General features: G+C 41.6%; 1 long non-coding RNA gene across 2 annotated transcripts; it reads left to right on the top strand.

Moving 5' to 3' along the window:
• The first annotated feature begins 233 nt into the window (after positions 1-233).
• Positions 234-13,483, top strand: LOC104862696. 2 transcript variants are annotated; one of them, XR_004517701.1, is made up of 4 exons: positions 234-432; positions 8,884-8,951; positions 9,060-9,292; positions 12,489-13,483. It is a non-coding gene; the product is annotated as an uncharacterized LOC104862696 (long non-coding RNA). The 2 variants fall into 2 exon arrangements; XR_780404.3 differs by lacking the exon at positions 12,489-13,483 and adding an exon at positions 11,692-12,136.
• The last annotated feature ends 5,400 nt before the right edge of the window (positions 13,484-18,883 follow it).

Below are 18,883 nucleotides of genomic sequence, written 5' to 3'. Positions count from 1 at the left end.
GAATCCGGACAGTCCACTGAGGACCTGTGGTTGGGCATCACCTCTTAAAGGAGGTGGACCTTTAAGGCTTGGGCTGGGGGAAGAAGTTAGGTCATTGGTCAAGACCTTGAAGGAGACTGGGGGCCCCTGACTTCCTCTTCCGCCCTCACACGGCTCACAAAGAATTTTTGGCACATGCTGCAGCCCAACGCGTTCAGCCTTGTGACTCCTGTCTGTCCTCTGCCCCAGCAGAATGTGAGCTCACCAGGTTCACCTGCCCTCTTTCTGTCACACACACACAAACCTGAATCAGAACTGGCTGAGGGAGAGTACTCTAAAGAGCCCTTGCCTGGCCCCAGGACACCGATGCAGCTCTGTCTCTGACAGGGAGACACTTCTGTCACCATCTGGCTTTAATCTTAGGAGAATCTAAAGATGCAAGGAAGCCGACTGGTAAGTAGGAGGCCGTGACAGTCTGGGAGAAGGAGGTAAGCAGCAGGTTGGGAGATTTAAATAAGACCCAGGCATGATGGCCACACCTGCAGTCCCAGCACTCAGGAGGCCGAGGAAGGAGGATCACCGATAGTCCAAGGCCGGTGTGGGCTCACAGTGAGTGCAAGAGCAGCTGGAACCACACAGGGGATTTTGTTTCACAAAACAAAACAAAAGCAAACTATGTAATGCTATTCCAGGAAAAGGGATTCAGCCACAGAACATACCCCAGAGCTCCACGACCATGGGTCCTTCTCACTGGTATCCCACTTCCCCTCTGTCCTCCAAGCTTTACTTTTTGCAATCCAACTGGTCATCCCAGTGAAGCTACAAGGAAATTACTCTTTAAACCCAATTTTCAGGATGTAAACTAAAGACACAGACTCAAGACTGAGTGATTGATTTATGATTACCGAAATAGTAAGTCAAAAATGACTTAGTCTCTGTAAGCTAACAGGTATGATACTCAGAAAAGAGAGAGATGTAGATGCAAAGTGACAAACAAGTCCCTCTTAGGAGAAGTAATTTACTAGTTTTAATTAGGAATAAAACATTAAAACGCATAGCAAGAATCTGACTTATCTTACACTTTGTAAAAAACACAGGTCTATAATTTTGCCAAAGTCTGCAGTTTAGAATATATTCCACCTAGTCAAAAAATGTAACTTGCCAAGACACATATACATACATCAGTTTAAAATGTGAATATATTAAATTGTGAGGATAAAAAAATGAAGCTGAGTCTTATCTGCTGTATAATGCTCCACTATGAAGTTTAATTTCAACTTCTGGAAAAAGTGGGTGCATGTTTGTTAAAATATAAACCTTGGCACATTAATATTTCAGAGTTTGCTTTAGCAGACAGCAAAACAGAAAATTGCTGATGAGTTGAATCCCTGCTTGGATTATTCCGAGGGAGGCACCTTGGGGAGGCCTCTGGGTGGTTTCTGATCAGTGCCGCTCAAGTTCTCCTTCTCAAGGGACCAGGGCACAAAAGCTGGCGGTGTCACCAGCCCCCAGATGAGTTATTTTAACAATCATTTGCTCATGCTTGGATAGAGAGGGGCCGAATTGTCTGCAGAAAATGAACTTCACTTGAAGCAACTGATTACTAGACACATGATTACTAGAGTCACAGTATAAAATTAAAAACAAGGAGACAAAGAGAGTCAGGTTTTTTGTCAAAGAGGAAGCAGGTCTTTGCAGTCAGGGAAACCCAGAGCTCTAGGCAGCCTCAGGTCAGGCTTGGGACTGACACCGTAAGGTGCAGGTAGAGGCAGCTGTCTGTGTGTGCAGAGTCCAAGTACTCAGGTGATTCTGAAGCCAGTGAGGACACATGTATGCAGTCTGACTTACATTGGCTTGGTTTAATACCTACTGCCCCAGAGACCTTAATCTGCCACCCTGCAGTGACCCGGCTGGTCAGACAGCATCAGTGGCCTATCAAAGGTCTCCATGTGCATCTGCTCATGCATTTCTTAGCATTTCAAATAAAGCATTTTTTTATTTTAATGGTGAACTAAATTTAAAACTAGAAATTATCATCCCTTATTTTAGAAATATGTTCCTTTTAAATTCTACCCTGGAAATACCCTAGCAAGTTCAAGATGAAGCATGTATTAATACAAAATAAAACTGAGAAAATGTCAAACATGCATAAGGTATAGAGTTGGACACAGTGGCATATACTCGTAAAGTCAGCACTCTGGGAAGCTGTGGCAGGAAGATTGTAATTTCAACAGGCTGGGGAATTTAGCAACTTCATGAGACCCTGAAACAAAACAAAAAAATCAAATAAAAAGTGCTGAAGATATAGCTCAAAGTGAAGGCCCTAGGATAGGAGAGTTGCTAGCACAAATTTACTGCGGGTAGAGAAGAGCTCCCTCCAATCAGAGGTCCGAGAAACTCAGCGCGGTTCCCTCCTCAGCTCCCTGATAGTAAGAGTCCTGTGTGCTCGGGTCTGTATTTGACCACGGAAGCCCCAAGCTTCCCTGTCATTCACAGCCCAGGCTGGTGACCAAGTCCTTTCCAGCGTACAGGTCAACAGCTTTGTCAGACTTCCCTGGCGCCAGGCTCCCGGAATGAGAGGAGAGACGCAAGGCAAGGCCCCTCTGTCTCTGGCAGCCTCGGAGGGAGCTGCTCGCAGGGACCAATCAGTGCTAGTGGCCTCCTGCACCTCCAGGCCCCGGAATCCTCCAGCTTCTGCCAGATCCTCAGCTCCTTGACTAGGAAATGTCAAGGGTCCTAATTAGCAAGGAGAGGGGCCAGGATCAGCTTGTCATCCTCACAGCCCTGGGGTACGCCCCAAAGTGCCAGCCACGTTTTGCAAATGAAGTCTCAGGGATGTGTAAGATGGGAGAGTTTTCAGCAAATTTGTGAGACCAAAGGGCAATGATAATTCAAAATGTTGGTTCAATATTTTGTTGGACACAAACATGACATTTCTGGTCTTCTTCACATATTTCTAACTTAGAAGCAGTAGTTACAAAACAGATACAGTTCTGCATATTTGCACTGGGAGCATGTGATACACAAATCATCACAAATAGCATGGAACAATGCCATATTTTGACATTTTTTTCATCACAAGGAAACTTTTATTGTGCCTAGCTAGGTACACTTAAAATAACTGACATGTTTGAGGAGTGTCATCTAACATTCCTTTTATAAATGCAACATTTTATAGAAGACTAAATTTAATTAAATTACATGGATTTAAATTCTGATTATAGTCATTCACCTGGAAGACACAATTCTGTATTTTTTCTGCCAAAATACATCGGGACATGAGAATAAGTACAACTGTAATCCAGACGCACTACAACTGTGTGATTCAGAGCAGGCAGATTTTATTTTCAGTGGGGAGCTTATGATGCCATTTAAATTCAGTGATTGTTATTTTTGCCCTAGGCTATATTTGGTTGCCAAGGTTACCATACTTTCTTCACTTGGAAATTCACTGTGGAGACCACTTGCCCTTGGTGAAGATGGTTGTGGGGGCCACACTGAGGCGAACCACCCCATTTTGAGGGTCAATGTACTCATTTTCAGACTAAACACTCCCAACCCACTGTGTGGGAGACATCGGAATAAAAGTTACAAACAAAGGTGAAATCATAAAGCAGATGTGTAAGCCTCCCAAGCTGAAGAGCTCACACGCAGGGCCCAGGAATCACTACTGGGTGCTGACCAGAATCTGGTTGACTCTGACATAGGGAACTCTGCTCCCCTGGCACCACGCAAGACCGCGTCCCCCAACCCTCCAGGTACCTGGAGGTCCAGCTGTTAAGCGGGGATGAACATGCAGAGAAGAAAGCAGTGGCTCAGCTTCAGGCAGACATTCCTTGTGCAGCGCACTTTTCCATCAAGTTATTCCACCCCAAGGTCGGAGGGCTTCCTGATGAGAGAAAGCCCTGACGGTACTGCATTTCCCCCATGTACTTATCTGCTTGGGGTAAACTCATTGTCTGAAGAGACAGATGGCAGAGATATGCATGCATGAGACAGGGCCAGAGTGGGCTGGAGGTGCAGGTGACAGAGACGGAATGGCCTCTCTCCTCTTCTCTGCAGCATCCAAGCCCAGAAACTCAGCCGTCGGCTCTCATTCATCTCCTTTTATTTTTATTTCTTAATTAGGTAGCATTTTTTCTAAAGCCCAATTTTTAGCACACAGCCCTACTTTCCATTCAGCATCAGCGTAGTCACTACTCAGGGAGATTTGGGGAACTCATCTATTCATGATTCTAGAGCAAAGCGGTCCATTTTTCTCAGATTCCTAGGATTGTCAAGAAAAGAGGGTCACTTAGGGTGATCATTTGTGGTTGGAAAGTTGGCCTGTAGTTGGAGCTGTGTACTGTTCAGCTAAGAAAACGTTTTTAAAGCAGAAAATGCTCCACATTGACTTGGATAGCTCTGTGTGCTGTCCAGACCTTCTGTGTCTTCCTCTCCTCACATCCCCACAGGCCTGGGGAGCCGCCCAGCACCTCCTCCCAGCTCTCCTCTCCACAGATCCTACTCCTGTCTTCTCAGAGATTTTCTGTCCACACCTTTGGCATCTTCTGCCCCGGCTCCTTAGACCTCCATTTATTTTACAGTTTCACGTGGTTTTGTCTTGAACCCGAATGTGCAGATGAAGATTAGTTAAAATTATTGTATTTTGCGCACATTTGCAATTTATTACAGTTACAATTTAAAAGAACAAGATCTCGCAGTTTTTAAAGTTCAGGATTTAAAATTGCTATGCAATTTTATTTAAATCTAGGGAATGAAACATTGCATTACTTGTGCTCAGAGTAAGTTTCAATTAACCTAGGTGGAGTAGTTTAAATTTCCTTTAAACTGTTTTAAAACCTAGTAAATTAAATCTCCTTTAATATGTGGAACACTATTTTTAAATTTAGGTATTCTCCTTGGTGATTTCACAGGCCTGACAGGAGAATTTATATGTTTAACCAAAACAAAATCTTCAAAAGCATTTAAATAACTTTGTTAAATATAGTATATTAAACTTGGAAATATACTAAACACCATTATGTCAAACTTCTAGGCACAGTAATGTACTTAGTCAAGTTTTATTATATTTTTTCTGTTTGAAATGAATGAACTTCTGGGTTTCTCTGAAATGTCAATAAAATTTTTATTTTTTAAAATGTTGAGCTATAACTATGTACATTTAAATGCACAGACCAAAAGGGTTAATTTCACCATGTCTCTGGCAAATGTAACATACATACATACCAAACAAAATAGGGAACATTTACAGGAACCCAGAATGTTACCTTGTGTCACTGTATTTCACACAACAAAGCATTCAGTGGCCACAAATTAAAACATAGACTACACTAGGATTACCATGGCTTTCATATTCTTTATTAATCTATGCTTACTTATTTATCCTCTGAACAGTAAAAAAAAAAAAAAAAAAAAATCACCAATCTTGTAAAGTAGTATCTCATCTAAAGTAATTTTGCCCCACAAGGTTGAATTTGGAGACATTTTGAATGGAGACGTTTTCGTGATCCCAGGTTGAAGAATGTCCTGGCCTGTGCGAGCAGAGACTAAGGAGGCTGCTAGGTGTGTTGGCATGCACAAGGCTAGTCCTCTACCCGGAAAAAACTGCCCAACCTAAAATGTATATAGTGCTGATACTGAGGAAAATGTTCTAAAGCACTCAGACTCACCAGCTCAGCCAGAAGCACGGGGACCAATTTGTCCCTGTGTCCACAGCTTGCCTGTGAAACAAAGGCCGACTGGGGGTACATCTGGAGCTGGATCCAACCTGGGGGTTTGCGCTGTCAGTGCCATGGCTTGGGTGCTGAGTGCCTCAAGGGCTGCTCTGTGAGATTTGCTCATAACCCTGTGGGAGACAGTGGAGCCCGTGGGGGTTACCTACTCCCTGAGATGCGTCCTTTTCCCTCTCTTTGGCTTTCTGGCCATGAGGTGAACAGTTTTCCCCAACATGCGCTGTCCCCACAGAGGCCTGGAGAAATGGGTCCACCTGGTCTTGCCCAGAAAACCCCAGCGCTGTGAACCAAGATCATCCTTCTCCAAGATAACTGCCTAAGAACTTTTGTTACCGGAATGGAAAGCTAATATGCCAGCCTCTGACTGATGTGAGGCTATTTTTAATGATGCTACATCTACAGGGACCCCTGCACATTTTTATCTGGACTTGTGCTCAAAACATGTTCACTATACTCTTGATTTACCACAATAAATTAATTGGTACTACAATTAAAACTGTATTACCTGTCTCAAGCTTTACTCCTAACCGAAACGACATCTATATGTCTTCTTCTCTGATCTTGAGTAACTTTCAAATATGTCTTTCAGGCCACAATTTCAAAGCCATTATTGTGACAACTCTCCCGGGATAATTTCATTTATTCTATTTTTGAGAGCCATCTCAAATTTCATTCTCCTTTCTATTCCAAACTTTTACTCATTTAGTATTCCTTTCTTAAAATTAAAACGTCATAAAGTAGGATCTGAACTTCTGTACTATTCCTTGAAGTCGACATTCCACCCACGGCACTGAAGCTCTTTGTTTCACTGACCTTAAAATATCTCTCAAATCCACTCCTGTTTCTCTGTACCTCTTCCCGGTGTCTCCATTTTCCTCCCAACTGTAGAGTGACTAGCACCTCTTAAGTGAAACTTCTTACTCTGGTCTTTATCATTCTGTTTTGTTTGCAGGGTTGCATATCAAGTTATCTTGAAAAGGCTTGGATTGGGCTGGCTTTGCAGTTTGCACTGCTCTCTATTGCTGCATACTGTGAATGCACTGCACCCAGAACCCGAGACAAAGTGCTCTGCTGGAGCGTTTTTCCCGCACCCAGTGGACTGGACATTGCTTGCAGGATGGTCCGGCTGACCTGGCCCTTTTGCTCACAACCAAGGAATTAGCTGCTTCCCTTCTGGCCTGGGGCAGGGCCTGGAGAATTTTATGTAGTTGGGCTGCTCTAGGGCCAGTCAGCCGAGGAAGCCAGCTCAGAAAATCTATTGGCTCTGACCTTTCAGCCCTCTTGAATCCACAAGTTTGTCCTTCGCACAGTTTCAAAGAAGAATGCAGGAATTCTTGAGGCCAAATCTCAGAAATGGGCACTGATTTCTTTCCAGCTTTTTCTCTTGGCCAAAGTAAGTCAATGGCAGGTCACTGGGACAGGGAAGGTGACACTATGAAGTCACTGGACAAAGGGGATGGACAGGAGGACAGAAAGAGTTGGAGCCCCACCTTCCTCTGCCCTCAGGATGTCCACTGTCCTTGTGGTCCCTGCCATACCTGCACTTTCTGAGCTGGTGTACACATTGCTCACCACCTTCTAATTTGTCAAATCCCTCATAGTCTGTAATCTGAGCTTCTATCTCCAAGGGTTTGAAGCTCACCCTCCATTCATCTGCATATTCTAAATTCAGTTTAAATATCACTTTTAAAAACTCTAATATGCATTTTTAGTTTGCAAGAGAAGTTTCTGATTCTACCATTCATTGCTCCCTGAACTTTTCCCTATATGCTCATTTGTAATTATTTTGCTTACAATTTTATCTCTAATAGGTCATAGGCCTTCTGGTTGTCAGAGCTCCCTCTGAACATAACTTTATTATTCTACTAATTAATTTTATTAAAATTGCCCCCAAACATTATCTTACTGCTTCCAATGTTATTTATAAGTTTTTGGTTATTTGTCTATTTTCTGATGAAATCTTGCCTTAAGAAAAGAAAAGGGAAGGAGGACTTATTGGAAATGTGTGGAATGGAAAGCTGTTTTATGTTCTATCACTGTCATTGTCCGAGGATCCAGACTCCTATCTGAGGTAGAATTAAGGTTTAGCAGTCAAAACACTGACACAAGTAATAGCAAATCAATTGGCAGACCTGGAAGGTAATCGAGATCTAAAATGATCTTTCTCTTTCACTCTGAATTGATACCTCACCATCATCAGACAAGCCCATGGTTATTCTTTTGTCTAGTTCCTAAATACGTTTTTTTTTTTTTCCTTTCCTGGGCCAGGGATTTAGCTCAGCAGTTCTGCCACCTACCTTGCAAGTGCAAGGACCCGAGTTCAATCCCCAGTACAAAAAAATATATATATATTTCCAAATCTCTGTATCAATTTCAGTATTATTCTCACCTTTTATTGATGAGTCAGCTTTTTAGTCTTTGGGAAAATTGTATACCTTGATTGTAATTCACTGCAGTTTTCAACCTAACCATAAGGAAAATAGCTTATGAAATTAATACAAACATCACTTCCATTAATTAATAAAATATCTCCAAAATTACTGAAGGAAATGAAAAGAGAATTCAAGTACCTCCAAATAACACTCAGGTGATCAATATTCATAAGTCAACTTACAATCAGGTTTTAAATTCATTTTTTTGCCTCAGTGATATTTGCTTAATTGGAAAAAAAAAAGCTAGTTTCATAATTCTCTGGGGGAATAAAATCGTGTATTTGTCAGAAGACACTGATGACTGTCAAAAAGAGGCTGCACAGCTGCAGCAGGAAAGGAGCCCAGAGGAGAGGTGAAAGCTGTGCCACCATCTTGGTAATGACTCCCCAGCCCGAACTTAGGAACAAGAGCTCCTTCCGTGTGTGGCTCTGTGGGCTCGTACTTCTTGGCCAGCCTCCTCATAAGCTAAGGGGAGTACAAGCTGGACCCAGCAACTCGGGGGCCAAGTCCCCTGACCACCATTAGGCAAGGTGGCTTTGCAAGTACATCAGCAGGGGCCAAAGGACACGCCCCACATGCAGACAAGCCACTGCCTGTCAAAGCCAAGAAAATCTCTGGAAGCTAAAGTACATTCTCAAAGTTTGAACTGGGGAGTGGATTCTACCATGTTTCTTCAAATTTATATGGGGATGCTTTTTTTGCTAATTTTTCATAACTTCATCCAAACTTGATCTTAGCCAGCAGGTGTGCAAGCTTCCAGTGACGAACTGCAGCCAGGTGCACCGTGTGTGATCCCCATGCATACGTATGTACCCATCAGTTGGATTTGATAATAATTGGAACTTCGTTAAGCCCTCCCACTGACTTTCCCCAAACCAATCAAGTTGACATAATTGTGCTTAACTATCAGCAGGTGAGGAAACTGGAGCTCAAAGAAGAGAACTCACCTGATGAAGGTCTTGGAGCAAGCTAACACAGCTTGCGTGTGAACCAAAGGCTGTGAAGTCACACGTGGGTTTCGACATGTTAAGGTCCTGAAAGCTTGAGGCTACTGGGAGGCCGTGAAACTTCTACTACTAGTACAACACACTTGTAGGGAAAGTATGGTCCACTCTTCTAGGGATGAGGAAAGCCCCACTATGCAAGGTAAGTGTTGAGTGCAATGAGCTGCAGATGTGGCCCCATCCCCAGAAATACCATTCGTTGAATAGTATTAACAAAGGACCAATCTTTCCCTGACACAGTCCTTTCAGATGTTCAGGAGATGTTAGTAATAAGCATGCTAGCACTTTGTCCTGCTCTTCAAAGACACTGTAGCACATGACAGTGAATTCTCTACCCACTCCCTGGCCCGAGCGAATGATTGCTTCCTGTTCTCTCAGAGACAGACATGGCACCGGTTGCAATCTCTAACATGTTACACATTATTGGTACAGGTGTTAGAAAGTGGGCAGGTGACACTACACTAGACTATAGCTGGGGGCCCAGACACAGAGGGGCTGCCCTACACTTGCTGGCCGCTGCATAGGCTGACTCTTGTGGATGCCATGAGGTCATAAGATTAGATTAAATACAATGAGAAGACTCGGTGATGAAGCCTGAGCTCAGCAGCCCAAGACAGCAGTTCCAGACATTCTTACCATCCAGGGAACATCAATTAGTCCAGAAAGAAAAACTCTCCCTGCCCCCATCACAGCTACAACAGATCCGTATTTCTTACAACCTTACTGATTGTCAAATACATTTCTGAATAACCCTGCATGTCCTTGCTCTTTGGTAACAAAATCAGAATTTCTACAGCATCTGAGTTTATATCACCTATTTCAGTTGATACCATGAAAAGCTAATCAGTTACATTTGAGCAACCATCATTAAAAGTTAATTGGTTTATTGTAAATTTCCAATATAATGTGTTTGCGATGACCATACAAATCTTTATAGCATTCTTATAGTGATATCTACCTAGGTCTGAGAGTTCAAGAAAACTCCAGTATAAGGATATACACATTTACGCTCTTACAAGGGACACCCTGGACAGATTCTCAAGTCCACTGAAATGGAAGCAATGCAGAGATTTACCCCCTTGTCATATACGGCTTTCTTAGAATGTCTCCTTTTGTCCAGTGCTGTAGTCAATTTCCCCTTGCTTTAAGAAAATACTGCAAACATGTCACTTGAGGGGGTTCACAGTTTGCTCCCAAGGGTTTTTGGCTCCAGGCAGGAACACCATAGCTCGAGGTCCTGGTGGAGTAAATAGTGCTCAGTCTGTGGTGGCCAGGAAGCAGGGAGGGAAGGGAGGAGCTGTGGATAGGAAAGCACCCTTCCGGGTCACCCAGTGACTGCCTCCAGCCAGACCTCGCCTCCTAACTGCACACTCAGCCCCAAACTCATCCATGATCAATCCACTGATGAACACAGCTTGCATGATCCAAGATCTACCCACACCAACCAGTTACATCATGAGTCATAAAAGAGTGAAATTTTGATTCTGCGTATCACATAAATCATAGAAAAATGCAGTTATCTTTTATTAGCTAGTGGAATGGTAGAAGCCATGCTTCATGGCTCTGCTATTATCATACAGATATTTGCACATTATCAGAAAGATTAAATGAGAACTCAAAATTGTTTTTGCAAAAATAACATGCTGAAAAAGTTATGCATACTAGATTTGAAAAATTAGGTATTATTTTGCTTCCAGCCAACAAGGGAAATGTCCCTTAAGTAGGTTCATGCAAGGGGATCAGGCTAGGCTGTGACACTGCACCAATACAAAGGTTAAAGGTTACCTTCTATGTGGACAGCTGCAGGGAGCCGGAACCGCTCCTGAAAAACCAGGCCTAGGTAGACATCACTACAGGACTGCTACAAAGATTGATGTGGTCCTAGCATACATAGCATCTTAGAAATTTATAAAAGACTGGTTGACTTTTGCTAATGGTTGGTCACGTATTGACAAGTTGGATCATCCAATCAAGTCGTTACTTGGGTTTTGGTTTTCTCATATGTATTTTCAGTTATTAACTATTGTACAGTTCTTGATATTTTAGAAGTCCTGTACACAAACTTTAAAAATCTGGGAGACTATTAACCAGTAACCTGTGAATCTCTATGTGAGGAGAATGATGTTAGATGTACCTCACAAAAGGTATCACTGTCTGGAATTTGCAAGTTTATACAGACATATCACTGGAGCAGTTTGATTCACACATCCTTATATCATTGTGAGCACACTGTGGGTAAAATAGGGAATTCAAAGCCATTCTGGTAGATCTCAAATGGAAATGAAGAAGAGATGATTAGAAAATGGAGCAACCACTATACCTGTCACAAAGTGGGAAGGAACTTTTTAAAATTTATTTCTGGTATTTGTGGAAGGTAAATGGCACATGATGAAATTGGATATGTGGGTGAGGTGATTTGCACATAAGGCATGTGAGGCACTATGGGTTTTCTCACTGCTTACAGCATTGTGAGAGGTCTGTTGAGCTTAAAGGTTAGTTCAGCGACAAGGAAAGTCAAACTTTTATTCTTTTTGTGAGAAGATATGGAAGATTGCACTGGAAATAATAACAGCAAGAGTGTGGCTGGACAATCGCTCCTTCATGGGACAACTTATGATGTGAACCAGGCATCCTAGCAGAAGCCAGGAGCACAGGCCTGATCACACCAGCAGAGATGCTGAAGAAAGAGCAAAGAGCAGCCAGGAGTCCCAAACTGTTCTACTGTGAGTATAGCTTTTCCCTCAGGAAGAGGACAGAGTGACACCCAAGATTCAGCATCATCTGTGCTGCCTCCCCGACACAGCCTCCGGAGCACACCTGGCCTGTGTGTTGACTCCCGAGGGTACACCAGGACACCACTGCAGTTTCTACAGCTAGTGTGCAGCTGCCTGAACCTTGGGAAGGACTCCACGCAGCAGCAGCAGCAGCAACAGCACTCCAGTGGGTCCAAAAGCCAGGTCACCGGGCCAAAGAAGATTCTTCTCAGGTCTTAGCTCTAATGAAACTTGCCTTCCTTGCCGTTGGGGTTGCTTGAAACCCTCTTTGCTTTCTTCCTTTTGATTCTTTCATTCTACAAATGGAAAGTCTGTCCACTGTCTGGAGATGTGGTTTGGATCTAAATTGTCCCCCAAAGCCAAGTGATGGTTTTGGGGAAAGTGATCAGATCATATGGACTCTGAATTGTATTAATGGGTCCATCCATTAGCCGGTTCTTAGCTGAGCAGGAGGTTGGGAGGTAGGGCCTCACTGAAGGACATGAGCAAAGGGGCAGCACCTCTGGGCTGGGTCTTGTGACCACCTCATCCTTTGTGTCTCCTTCTCTTTCTATCCTTCTCCAGATGCCCTAAGGAGAGTAGTGCTCTGCTATTGTGCCCTTCTGACTTGGTATTTCCACTCAGGAGCAACCGACCATGAACTGAAATGTCTGAAACCATAAGTCAAACTAAATCTTTGCTCCTCAAAGTTGTTTTTCTCAAGTATTCAGTCAGAGGCTGAAAGTGGATTAAGATACCTCCCTCATCATCACATTTTGGAAGCAAGTAACTTGCAGGTTCACAGCAGGAAAGGAATTACCTGGATTTCATTGTTCCCTGAGTTTCATCTACATCTAATTTAGTTAGCTAGATGAGACTTTGGACTTGAGACTTTAAAGTGGACCCTGGAATTAAGAATTTTGGGACAGTTGAGATAGGATAAATGAATTTAGCAAGCAAAAAAGCCCATGAATTTTGGACAACCAGGGTAGAATATTACAGACTGAATGTTTGTCTTTTCCCCAAATTCCTTTGTTAAAGCCCTATTCCCCCACCTCATGGCTACAAGTGGAGGTAAGACTCAAGGGAAGCAATTTAGTTTAAATGAGGTCATAAGAGTAGGTCTTCCTGTCCCAGGATGAGTGGACTTAACAGAAGTGACACCAGAGACACCACCTATTTGTGTTGCTGTTCTTGAGTGGACTTAGGGCCATTGCTAACAAAGTACCTCTCTGCAAACCAGGAAGAGGGACCTAAAAGAAAGCAAACTCTGAAAACATTGTTATAGGATTCCCAGCTTCCAGAACTGTGAGAAGGAAATTTCTGTTGTTTATGGCCCCGTTGAGTGGCCATCTCTTTTGGCAGCCTGAAGAGATTCACACAGTGAATTTTACCAATAAGTGAATGTTCATGTAATCCTAGACATGGGTCAGAGGCATACTTGCTTTCCTGTAACATTATTCAACATAATTTAGAGGGAGTCTGTGGCTCAAAATTCCTTGTGTGCTTTGATGTCTAAGTGTTTTTAAATTCTATGATCAAGAATTATTGGGGCTGAGGATTTAGCTCAGTGGTTCCTCCACCTGCCTTGCAGAGGCAAGGTCCTGAGTTCAATCCTGGCATCAAAAAATAATTATTTCCTTTGGGCTAAAGCCCGGTGTCTGCAGAGTCTCCATAAGTGAGATGCTTGTAAGGCCTGTGTAAGGGATAGACAGGAACAGTCATATGGCTGAGACCAATCAGAGGCATCTCACACCCACATCACTGCCTTCCCTTTCTCTGCACAGAGACTTCAGACAAAGGCCCAGGATTATTTCCACCTTCTGTTTGCCATCAGAGTACAAATCCCTCTGTTGGCAAGAGTTTGACTGTGACATAACTGCACTGTAAAATGTTAGCCCAAGCTGCCCTCAGAAATGCAATTAAGAGATATGATGAAAAATACAGGGAATGTCTAAATTTAAAAATGTATTACAGTAAGAGATACATTGCTATTAATGCCTCTCTACTCCCCTTCGCTTTGAACACACAGCCTGTAGCCTTGCCACTTTCTCCAGCAGCTCTGGAGTCCTTTCCTGAGTGTCATTAGCTGCACTGTCCTGGCTGAGTTGATGCTTGAATGGATTCAAAATGTTTTCCTTTTATGGTCATTTTGACTTTGGAGAAGAGCCAGAAGTTGTACAGTGCCAGACCCAGTGAATAAGGAGGATGAGGACACAGCGTGTTTTTAGGAGCTGCCTTTCTGCACTCAGCAGCTGCATTCACTGTATTTTTTATCACACTTCATAAATACCCTCAGGAAAGAGGACTCCAGAGCTGCTTCAGAAATCAGTAAGAACAGTGGACAAATGTGTTAGAAGAGAGAAGGAGGTGTTAGAGGAGGATTTGTGGAAATGTGTTATTTACTGTAATAAAACTTTTCAATTTAAATGTACAGCATATTTTTGACTCGTCCCTTTCATATGCCACTTGTCATCAGAGATACACACATTTCCACTGAAGTGCACATTCGCTCCTCACCTGCACCACCCCCTCAGCCCTGTCCATGAGCCACTAGAAAGACTTGGTTTGTTCCTATTCAAGCTGAGTCTTTCCAGAAAATGGATAACCTACACTTCCTGTTCCCCAACAAAATGATACTTCAATATTATTCATAACAAAAATTAACTTGATAAATATTTACTTCATTATAAAAAGATAGAAGCTCATTCAGATTGGACCCCATAAACAAAAATAAAATTATGGCTCTATTGATGGAATTGTTACCTAGAATCAACATCATTATCCTGAAAGCATAAGAAAGTCTACATGTTTATAATTCAGTCAAGATTCAAAGTAGGAGATGTTTGGGTTTTAAAATGAGACTGGGAATTTATATAAACTTTCACATCAAAATAATAAGACATTGAATTTTGGGAAACTTTAACGGTGCTGCCAACCTTGGAAAAAGTCATCCCAATTTACTGTGTTAAGTTGGCATTGTACAGAAATGGACAGCCATATTGGTCTAGAAATGTTAATTTTTTTTGTTTTTATTTTTTACTTTTTTTTCCATGTGTAAAGGGGTAACACATCGTACTAAATATGTAAGGTCATATCTACGTGGGTTTGATTACAGAAACTAATAAAGTATTCTCTAAATAATGAAAAAAAAGAATAAGATATAACTATAATAGCAAGAAGCAATTTAAATATATTAAGGGACCATTTTCATCTGCAGAATTAAGGATTATTTTAATGTTACATCATTGCCTTTTCTCTTTTACTTTCCTTTTTAGTTTTATTTTAGGATTCCCTATTTTTAATGTTCATACAGAGATTTCTTTAACTGAAATACTATAATAATGTGAAATAGGAAGTAAAGGGGTAAAGGTGTAGGGAAAGTGGAGAGGGTGGGGGGAAAGGTAACAAGGGAGAGGAAAAAAATATGAGAAACTGAAAAAGTGAAAATAAGTGTTTGTAAATGGGGAGGGAAGGAGGGGGTGAAGGGAGGGCAAGGACAAGGGGAAAAATGAGAATCAAGACCTATTATGTAAAGGTACAGAATCCCAATGATAAATGTAACTGTATTGTATACCTAGATTGTATCAATAAACTCAATAAAAAGAAAAAAATAAAAAAATAATAATAAGACATTAAAATGAAGCAAAGGAAATATTCAAATGTCAATGAAAGGAAATCAAAATATTTATTATGTCCACACAAACCCTCTCCTTTTAGGCATGAAAAGATTGAAGTCTGCTATTATGTCTTACTTCATCTCTATTTTAAAAAGCTATTGGGCCGGGGATTTAGCTCTGTGGTGCCCCCGCCTGCCTCACAAGTGCAAGGTCCTGAGGTGGATCTCCGGTATCAATTAAAATAAATAAATAAATAAATATTAAAAAATAAAAACCCTATTGTGGAATTTCCTTTGTTTTGTGAGTAAGGTAAAAGAAAACATACCTTGGTATTAAATCTGAGCCCCATGGATTCATTCATGTGACATCTTCAGCTCTTGTTTAACAAACACTGGGTATAATTCTCAGCCAGTACAGCAAATCCTGGGGCCAGGTAAACAGCCCATCGAGCCCTGCCCCTGTCCAGTCGGGAGGTGAGACTTCAGCATGTGTGTTTCTTCAAGGACATGAAGGAAAATTTCCCCCTTTGATGTGCTTCTGCTAATTATGAGATGATTTTTTTTCTCAAAAATGAAGAGAGAAATTCAGCCCTGGATTGACATCATTCGTAGATGGTGTTTTCATTGTCAAAACAATCCAATCCAAGAGCCCTGGAGTCACAACTAAAATCGTTTTAATATTGCTTATGGCAGATAAATTCTAGCGCTTTTTTCTTTATTTTTTTTAATCTCAAAAGACATGTGACCCAGGTCAGAACACTGCATGGCAATGCTTACCATTCTCACACGTACTAACTGTGTTTTCAGGGCTACAAAATCCACCACAGAAATGGTAGTCATGGGTGAAACTCCCACTCAGTTTCTCGGTGACAAAAATAACTTGTGAAGGTGAAAGTCTTCTGAGACAGAATTTTGAGCTATTTTGAGTGACGTTAAAAACTTTTAATGTAAACAACTGACTTCAAAATAATTTACTTCAAAATAATCTACAGTATTAACACAAAGTATTGAGCGCAGTGGTTTAACTTTATTCTCCTTTGCCCTCCCAGCTTTCCTTGGCCTCCCTGTGTGCTATACAATGCTTTAAATTGCAGAATAGTTAGTTTGAGCTCTTTATGCCTCAATCTCAGAATAATATATACAAAGTTGGAAAGAGATTAAAACTCCCGGGCCCTTCCTTCAGATTCTGATTCAGGGGGAGGAGAGTTGTAGAAATCTGTTTATTTAACCAACTGTTTGGCAAAGGGCTTCCGGAGGACATATTAAGAAGCAGCATCCAGCAGGAAATTGCAGGAGTGTCTCTTGTTAGGGACCCCTGCAGTCAGGTTCCAGTCCCCACCTGCCCAGTGTGTGATGCAGGCCTGAGAAATAAATACACTGAGAGACAGGAATAAGAGAGAGAGAGACAGTGGGGCCTGAACGACCCATGCCAGGGCAACCGACAAAGGTGCTGGAAAGTCCCAGGCACTGACTTTTATTGGCAATCAATTGGGGTAAATGAAGCAATGTGGTTTCTATGGAAACTAATGTAAACAAGGCTAAGAAAGGACAAGACAAAGCATTCTTAAATTAGGAACAGAATAGACAAAATATACGATCATAATTAGAACATTGTCCTTCTAGGCTGAAGGTTTAGTTGTGAGAACCGAATCTGGATGCGAGTTACTCTGACCTTAGCACATAGAATTCGGCCAGACTCACTTCTGTAAACAGCCAATTGTGCAGTTCAGTCTTCACAACCTGCTTTGGTGATAATCAATATTACAGTTCCCTGCAGTCTCTTCTTCTTGGGAAATGTAGAATAAGAGTCAAGGACACTCCAAACTACTCTGAAATATTTCAGAAAAAGAGGGGAAGGGAGCAGGGGAGGGAAGGTTAGGGGAAAGGAGAGAAGGTGGAAAGACAGGGGAGGGAAGTGGGGGGGGCATGTGGTTGCAAAACCTGAGCAGTTGGTGAATTTCAGGGAAGGTAAATAAGAACTCATTGTACTATTTTGCAACTGTGCTTTCAGCTTAAAATTATATCCACAAAACATTAAGCCCATGTTCAGATGGAGTTATAACTTGTATAGGAACAAGAAAAAATGCAGTCATGGAAGTTCTCTGGCATTTTAGGGTTACAGAGTAGGAACTAGACAGTGGTTACTACCATAAGTAAAACAGAGAGGTAAACATATTGAACAGTGGCTTGGGTCATTTGTGTGTGTGAGTGTGTGTGGCCATGCTTAAAGATATATGGGTCTTAGTGTGGGGGTCTGTCCTCTGTATATTACAAATATCCATATATACATATCATGATGGGATCCTTACACTTCCATTAGACTCATACTCTGCTCTTTTCATCGGGGGAGGAAATAAACTCACCACTTCAAATCAGCTTTATGTATGCCTGAAGATTAATGCATTTCTAAAGTCCATAGTGTTTAGGCTGTGATAACCATTCCCTAATTGGGTAACCTATAAGGATGTATTTCTCACAGTTCTAGAGGATGGCAACTCCAGGTCCTAGGGGCCAGCAGATTTGCTAGCTGGTGAGGATCCATCCCTCCTGGACAGCATTTTCTAGGTGTATCCTCATACTGTGGGAGGAGTGAGCAAGTTACTTTGGGCTTCTTCTACAAGGACATTGATAACCATCATGAGAAACCTACCATTATGGCCTGATTAGCCACCAAAGACCCTTGCACACTTTAATGCCAACATATTTGAAATTAGATTTCTACATATAACTATGAAGCACACACCATTCACATCCAGACTTCTGGATTCTTTCCATAGGTTTGCAAAGCTAGACACTAAGAAAATACAGGATATTAGGTCTAAACAGATAAAGGCATAGAGAAAGTAGATGCTTGAGTGGTTATAAGTGACCAAGACTAATGTACTTGTATAGTTATTAACATCAACAATATCTATTTAAACACATGAGCTTTGTAATAACTGATACAATTTCACGGATATAAAAAAATTGTCATGTTTTTGTAAAATATCATAAATGCTTTTAAAAGTTAAACAGGATAAAATAAAACAGATCCAAATGCAGTGTGAAAAATGAAGATGGATTTGATGGACCTTGTAGGATGAGAAGATTTGAATAATCAGAAGTTATTGTACAAAAATCATGACATACAGAGTAACTCTTGATTTTAGACCAATTTTCTATATTTTAACCATCTTTCTGGGATCTTGGAATAGATAATTTCATATATTTTGAACTGAAGTTGTCGATCTTATGTAGACACTGCTGGATTAAGATTTGACTCTGAGAAATGATCTTCCCAGATGTAAAAGTCACTTTATGCCTGACTCTTTTGACTCAGGTAATCACAACTTAATGGCAATTACATCATTCAGCCAACTTT

The sequence above is a fragment of the Fukomys damarensis genome, unplaced genomic scaffold (assembly GCF_012274545.1).
Source record: "Fukomys damarensis isolate Sample0158 unplaced genomic scaffold, DMR_v1.0_HiC HiC_scaffold_17, whole genome shotgun sequence".
Classification (NCBI taxonomy): Eukaryota; Metazoa; Chordata; class Mammalia; order Rodentia; family Bathyergidae; genus Fukomys; species Fukomys damarensis.
The sequence above is the reverse complement of the archived record's forward strand: the minus strand, read 5'-3'. Positions and strand labels throughout refer to the sequence as shown.